Genomic DNA, 8,593 nt, shown 5'->3' with positions numbered 1-8,593 from the left:
ATCTCTGATAAACATCAATGGGAAAATCCTCAATAAAATACTGGCAAACCGAATCCAGCAGCACATCAAAAACCTTGTCCACCATGATCAAGTTAGCTTCATCCCTGGGATGCAAGTCTGGTTCAAAATACGCAAATCAATAAATATAATCCATCACATAAACAGAACCAAAGACAAAAACCACATGATTATCTCAATAGATGCCAAAAAGGCCTTTGATGAAATTCAACACCGCTTCATGCTAAAAACTCTCAATAAACTAGGTATTGATGGAACATATCTCAAAATAATAAGAGCTATTTATGACAAACCCACAGCCAATGTCATACTGAATGGGTAAAAGCTGGAAGTATTCCCTTTGAAAACTGGCAAAAGATAAGGATGCCCTCTGTCACCACTCCTATTCAACACAGTGTTGGAAGTTCTGGCCAGGGCAATCAGGCAAGAGAAAGAAATAAATGGCATTCGAATTGAAAGAGAGGAAGTCAAATTGTGTCTGTTTGCAGATGACATGATTGTATATTTAGAAAACCCCATGGTGTCAGCCCAAAATCTCCTTAAGCTGATAAGTAACTTTGGCAAAGTTTCAGGATACAAAATCAATGTTCAAAAATCACAAGCATTCCTATACACCTATAATAGCCAAATCATGAGTGAACTTCTGTTTCACTTTTAAGAATGATTTTTCCTCTGCGAGGTGTTTCTTAATAATCCTCTTCCCCCCATCTTTTTCTTCTGTCAAGCAACAGGCTAGTGTTATAAGGTAAAATCAGCCTACCCCTTTAACCTTGGGGACACTGAGGAAAGAAGAAATTTAGATTTACACTGAGAACATTGAGAACTAGAGAAATTTTGTTAGCCTGCTTATTTAGAATACAACCAAAGAGATATAATTAAATAATAAAGATCTTGGATTGCTGAGCTCATAATACATCCATGATACTCACTGCTCTGCCAAAAAATAAAGACTTTCCTTTATTAAAGAAAACCAACAGATAAGGCTGCAAGTGGCTTGTAAGCCTAACAGGACTGGAGTCCAGGTTAAAAAAAAAATCTTATACAAAGAATTACCCATCTCCAAAAAATGACCTGATTACAGTGCTTCTGATTCCAAATAATGATCAGAATTGTCAGGATACATTCCAAAAGTTGATATCCACTTTAATAAGAGGTCTGAACCTAGATGTGGTACAGTTTGCTATATCTTTATCTTTTTCAGCAATTAAGATAGTCTGGATGTAGGGGCTGGCAGGGATGAATCCACCTGAGTCCCTCAAGTGATTGAGCTCATCAAGTAACTGTACAGAGAGAGCTAAGCCAAAGGTTTTATAGAAATCTCCTGTAGCTCTGCCAGGGCCAAGAACTTTCTCTTGGGGAAGATTTTTAATTACTTCATCTATTTCTGAAAGTAAAGGGGAATCAAGTAATTCCCCAGTCTTCTGCAAATCACCTAGACAACTTGGAAGGAATGAGAATTGACTGTTTATCTGTTCATGATATTGGGTTCTAATTTCTGTATCATTCTTCATCCTGTTTCTGAAATAACTTACTAAGGAGCCCTGGGCCTGTATTTGTCTTTTTCTCCTTTGGGCACCTAACTCCCATTATAGTTATGAGTTTATTGTCAGAGCTCAGCAGCCAGCATAGCAATCACTGGCTCTTATCCTCCCGCTGGTGTAGGTACTGCCTGGCTGAATGATGGATATCTTCACTTTATGGGTTATGAGTGCACTCAGTGCCACTGGAGCAAAGGAAAAGTTTGCTTATGACTTTTGGCAGAGGTGATCTTCCGAGTCTGGATTTTGCCTTTCCTTCCTAGACAGCCTTTCTCAAGCAGCCCTTCCCATATACATTTTTATTGAACAAGAGGATCAGAGTCACAAAAATGAAACAGGAGAGAACACACAACAATGTTCAGAACACATTCAATCTGTAAAGGAAACAGTCATCATTAATCCTTTTGAGAACTAGGTGGTTATAAATAAATATAATAAGTGAAACATAGATTTATAAATTTCACTCCAATGTCAAAATTTTAAATTTGGCTAATTTGTGCCATCCAGTATATTTTATAACAATTTTGGATGCTAGATCAGGTAATCTATTTCACCAAAACTACTACTTATTCAATTGAAGACCTAAAAGCCTCATATAATAAACACTTTCTCTTGCCAAGAAGGCATTCACTATTATAAGTTAGGAGGAGTCTCTCAGGTGACGTATACAACTACATAAGATGTGTACAACTGCAGAATACAACTGCACTAAGATGCATTTTATAGGTTTTCTCCTAACAAATTAATGGTAAGATTTGTCGTCTCCTTAATTCAAGAGAATCTATTTTCCAAAATATTGCCTATTTCAAAATGTAGGTCAGTATTTCAAAATGTACATCAGTATTCAAGCATTTCATGCACTTTAATAGTTTTATTTATTGTCAAACATTGTTCCTTCCATTTTTAAAAATGCTTCTTTTGATATTCAATCTATTTTATTTTTTAAGTTTTCATAATTATTTAGACTTTTAAGGTTAAACTGCCCCCCCACCAACTAAAAAATGTTTAACTATTTTTATGATCATTATTAACAAAATTAATTAAACAGAATCACGTTTTTTAAGTAAAGATTAATGAGCCTCTTCAGATATTTGGCATTGGGCCTCCAAAATTTGTTCTGTATTTTCCAAGTTGTTGAGACAGCAACTTGATCTATATGGTAATTTTCTGGAAACTCTCTTCTTATTATAGTTGATTATTTTAATTAACTCAAATTTAGTTGCTAATCTGTTATAATCCTTAGTGATGCATTGCACAACCATGTCTTTTTCTTGTAAGCAAGCACTGATAGTAGAATTTCTGGGCTCTGGTCTCCACTTTAGACCTAGGAAAGTACTAATTATTTGTCTCCTTGGGTGCAAAAGGGAAAATTGAAAGCCTTGTAGTGCACTCCTTCATAAACTTGAAAGTTTGCCCTCCAGCAAAGACCTTGAAAATGGAGAGGTTATAGAGTTGTTTTCTGGCAATGTCGTTTTATAGTTCAGATGACCACAGTTCCTAGATTTTTCCAGTTACATCTCATTTCAAATATTCTGTCCTACTGTATGACCATGTGTGTTTAATTTTGGTTCAGAAAACATGGTCATTACCATCTCACTTATCATCAGATCATATCCCTAAAGTATAATTCCCCACAACCCCTGCCTCTACAAGCCTCATATAAGACAGAAGCATGTAACATCTGGCAATTTACAGAAAGCCACTAAGTTGAAAGAAACAGGAAAATCCAAATGTATCTCTAAGTAAGACGGTCCTTGCCCATCATAGAACTTCCTTGGAACTAGCAAATCTAGGTGCTGCATAATAATCATAATTTACATTCAGAGAGCAGTTTTAGTTCATGAAGCACTGTCGCCTGAGCTTCCTATCTCTCTGAGGCAGGTATTACTCTGTCCATTTACGAAACAGTACATACTTAGCTATAGCAATTAAGTCATGGGAGTTGACCCCTGCTATTCCCACTCACTGCTCTTCTACTACTCCATGGTTCTTTCAGGATTACAATGGTTATGTTATCCAGTGACCCACTCCTGAAGCATGAAGATTGCATTAAAAAGCCTGGCCCAGTGTCAGCATAACATTTCATTCAAAAAAACAATTCAAATTCACCCTCTCTGACTAAAAGGTAGATTTTGTATTGAGTTTCCTTAAAGGAAAAGGAGGTAGAGATTTTACACTGTTCTTCATAAAGAAAAGCTTCTTAGAATTTCTCCTTAGACACTGCTCCCTTCCTCCAGAGTTTTAAATTCAAGGCTCCTGCTAAAAACTTCTTCCCCATCCCAAATTCTCCATGTTGTCTTTTCTTTTATGAGAATTAAAGGAATTGATGTATGTTATGTGCCCGGTATGTAAGTACTCAAGGAAGTGTATTTTTGTAGTAGCATAAAGCAGATATTGCCAAAAAAGGAAACTGAAGTTTTCAGAGATTAAATACTCGACCCAGGTCACAAAACTAATAAGTAATGAATACCAAAAGAAGACCTCAGTCTACAACAAGTGACGAGGAAAAATGTGTTAACATGTTCATTTGGTGCAGTGGGTCTTCAAAAGTGAAATTCTCACATGGGAATTTAATTTTTGTCAAAGGTCTACCCTCCAGCCATTTCATTGAGATGTTTTAATTTGGTTTTAGATCAGCAGTTCACATGTTTGATCATCAATATTATTCTGTTCTCCCTTCTGCTCCATGACAGCAAAGCACACACGCTGACATACGATAGAACAACTGAATTAAATATTATTTTCCTTTTCACAGTTCAGCTTTCTCTGCTAGCTTGAAAGTTATGATTGTCTGGACAATTTTTAAAAATAATTAAAACAAGCTTTCATTTCAACTGCAAATAAATCAATCATTCTAGCTGAACTGATGGAGAACAGCAGAGCTCTTACAGTTCCCTTTAAACCTAAAACAAGGTCAAAATATAAAATGTTTATGTTTGACTTAAATGCCTTCAAATATTTTTATTGGTATTTTGTATACTGTACCTCATACCATTTCTACTTGTATGAATCAAGCCTCAAAATGTATTGTATGTTCTTATCAGAATCCAAATGGCAATGATTTCATAAAGATTATTTGTTGCTAAACTTATTGACATTCACATTTTCTATAACCACAAAGCGAGACAACCTTGACCAAGAGCAAGGTTTTCAGAAGCAATTTAAAATTCATTGACCTCTTCTATTGAATGTATTCCCATCAACACTGCAAGTTTTTCATCAAGAAAATGGAGGTCAGCTTAGGCAAACTTCAAAGTAGTTAATATTTGGCATCAGCATCTTCAACTCCCTACCTCTGGAAAAATCATGTGGGTCTCAAGTCTTGTTTCTTTCAGATTTGAGTATAAGTCTCTACTTCTCTTCTGAACTCAGTGTGTGATGGCACATATTTCCTTCTCTGACAGCAAGACTTTATCTTTGTGTGGGGACATTCATCATAAGATCACAATCCTTTCCAGGCTATTTGACTGAAATGAGGGCAAGAAAGTCTACATTTAATCCAAATAATAGCCAGTACCAAAAAACACTAAAGACATTGAAAGGATTACAGTTTTAAAAGGACTTTAAAATATGATACCATATTTATTTCTCTGAGTAACCGTATGTAGATGGTACTATTCCTTTATTAAAGGAATAACATATGTAATTTATTAAAAAAGAAATTATTCCGTTTTTCCTTTTTTCTCCAAATAAGAATACTGAGGTCTCCGAGATAAAATGAATTGTCCATGTGGTCAAATGACTCAAGCACAAATCTTCTCACCTCTAAAACCATATTTTTTCATTTTCTACTGACCCTTCCATGAACCCTACTCACTTCCAGACACTAATGGGTGAGACACAGGAAAGTTTGAGACTAGATGATGAACAAATTGATTCACAGACAGAGGAAAATTGTATGTTAATATCATCCATGGTGTATGCATCCAAGAGTAACTTCATTACACTCAAATCTGAAAGTACTAAGACTTGAGAAACAGATAATTCTGCCAGAAGTAGGTAAAAGGAAAAAGATAGCATGCAGGTTGGAGGCTTCTTTTGCTCCACAAGGAAGGTACTGGTTGAGCAGATTCTAGGTATAACTGGAAGAAAAAAGAAGCTGACATACCAAAGCAGTACCTATTCTCAGGTAGCTTTGTTTGACAGATAAGGAAGCTGGGTTATGATCACAATACAGATTGACTTATGAAACTATTGTGAGAAATGAACTCAATTCCTTTCTTTTCTTCCTCTTTATTCCCTAATATCTACTCTTCATGACAAAAGAAATATTTTTCAGATTTTTGAAATAGCATTTTATTATAAAATTGGTACAAACTCAATACAAAAAAACAAACACAGAAAAATAAATGCAAAGAATATAAACCACCTTACATCCCTCTACCCAAAGATAATCACAGTGAACATAGTTATTTGTATCCTTCCAGTAGTTTTTTCTTTTAAAATGATATTACATGATGCATGTTGCATTACATACAGTTGTTTTCACTTAATATTGAGTACCTTTTTACTTATAGACATTTGTGTTTAACTGATTGAATACATAGCCCAAATTGTTCATACCTTCCTATAGTCATACTCTTTGTTCGACTTTGTTAATGCCCTCACACACTGATTCTGAGCTTGGTCATGTGACTGGCATAGGCCAGTGGCACTGTAGAAAATTTGCAGCCAGCAGAGAGGGGCCTGAAAAAGCACATTTTTTCTTTCTGCCTCCTGGGCCTCTGACATTCATGAGAATGTGCCTGAGCTAGCTTGCTGGATGATGATAGTACATGGCCAGACACCCTTTCAACTCAGCCAATAGCCAAAAACCCACCATATGTGGAAATGAGCCCAACCAAGACCAGAAGAATAGCAAAATTAAGACCAAGTCAACAGAATTCCCCGGCAGACCTATGTGTAGAGTTTGAGAGGTTGTTGTTATTTCAAGCATCTAGGTTTTGAGGTTGCCTATTATGTAGCAATAATTAACTAATACAACATTTCATAACAGATAGACAACACACACACACTCGCACTCACACACACATAAATGCATGCTAAATTCACTCTTGACCCCCTGTTATTCTATACATATCAAGTCTTCTTAAAATGTAAATTATAGGCCGGGCGCGGTGGCTCACGCTTGTAATCCCAGCACTTTGGGAGGCCGAGGCGGGCGGATCACGAGGTCAGGAGATCGAGACCACGGTGAAACCCCGTCTCTACTAAAAATACAAAAAAAAATTAGCCGGGCGTGGTGGCGGGCGCCTGTAGTCCCAGCTACTCGGAGAGGCTGAGGCAGGAGAATGGCGTGAACCCGGGAGGCGGAGCTTGCAGTGAGCCGAGATTGCGCCACTGCACTCCAGCCTGGGCAACAAAGCGAGACTCCGTCTCAAAAAAAAAAAAAAAAAAAAAAATGTAAATTATATCATGTTATTTCCCTACTTAAAACACTTCAAGGGCCTCCTCATTGTTTAATTTGAATAAAATTCAAATTCAGGATACATTCTGATGACACTGCTCCTGCCACCTGTTACACCTCATTTCTTGGCTCTTCTCCATAATATACCAAACTCCCGTCATGCTGACCTTTTTAAGACAGCTCTTCCCCTCTTCAGAGCCTTTGTATAGGGTCTTCTCTCAGCCTTGAACATTCTCTGTATGCTATTGCTCATCCTACATCCCTGATTCTAAATATCATCTACCCCTACCAAAAAAAAAAGAAACTTTGACAACAGTATCTAAAGAAGAGTTCTCCATACCTCCAGTTATTCTCATCTTCAGAAACTTTATTATTTCTCTGTTAGCACATGTCACAGTAATATTCACTTCATCCATTTGATTGTTTACTCATTTCTTGCTATATGCCCTTCTTGGTCACAAAATCAAGAAGAAGAGAGCCATGTTGGTTTTGTCCATCATAATACTGCCAATTCTATCTCAATATCTGAAACCTGTAGAATCAACAGATTTGGGTTTAATGTATGAAAGTTTATATCATAATTCATCAAAAAGATTCCCTATTTTGGACATATAGGCAGTTTCTACATGTATATTTGCTATGTATGCTACATATTTATCAAAACTTTTAAAAATTAATAAGAAAAAAGATGAAAGCCCCCCAAAATTAGAAAAGAACATGTACAATTTCATTCACAGAATAAAAAATACAACTAAAAATATATAAACAAATGCACTAATTCATTAGAAATCTAAAGTAAAGCATGATATACCCTTAATTATACTTTGAAAAAATTGAAACTAGTGTTATAACAATTTAAGACACAAGCATAAATGAATATAAGCATTCTAGAGGCTTTATGGGCATATATACAAAATGTATTAAAAATGTGCAATTCTTTGAACCTGCAATTCCACCCCGGGAGGTTGTCGTAAGGAAATAGTACTGAAAGGATACTACCAGTATAAATGCCTATCCGTAGGCCAGTGGAGTGACATCCAAGAGTCTGTCCTGCTCCTGCACTAGCTGCACTGAGCAGCCCAGCAGATGATGCATGAGGAACAAGGTGGCAGAATCCACTCTCTTTTGTGTGTATTTCTCTATAGACTGAAAATTTTTACTTTCAAGAACCAAGTTGTACTACGCATTCTACCTCTCTTATGTCTCCTCTTTGTATTTTGTAGGGGGGAATAAAGGTGAACAGCCCTGCTAATGATTACCCACTTCCCACAGTTTCCTAAAGAACAAGTCACTTGGATAATATTGGAATGCATAATAAGTTCAGTTCCGTAGAACAAAACTTAATTACTTAACCTCTTATAGGCTCAAATTACTTAATGGGGATTTTAAAATAATATTGTACATGAAATTGCTTTGTAAATTCTAGTTGATGGTTTTACTAAAGTTTTTGTGTTTAATTCTTCATCCAAGTCTCTAAAGTCTCCTCTTCACCTTTATTTAGGACTCTTTTTGTACATAAATGTTAGTTTACCCCAGGATTCTGTTCTTGGCCTTTGTTTATTTTCATGTTGTATATAATTCTGATAAGCTGATTTTATCTATTGTAATATCCTCAGACATCACTTATTAT

The sequence above is a fragment of the Hylobates moloch genome, unplaced genomic scaffold (assembly GCF_009828535.3).
Source record: "Hylobates moloch isolate HMO894 unplaced genomic scaffold, HMol_V3 SCAFFOLD_9, whole genome shotgun sequence".
In the NCBI taxonomy this organism is placed as follows: Eukaryota; Metazoa; Chordata; class Mammalia; order Primates; family Hylobatidae; genus Hylobates; species Hylobates moloch.
The sequence above is the reverse complement of the archived record's forward strand: the minus strand, read 5'-3'. Positions refer to the sequence as shown.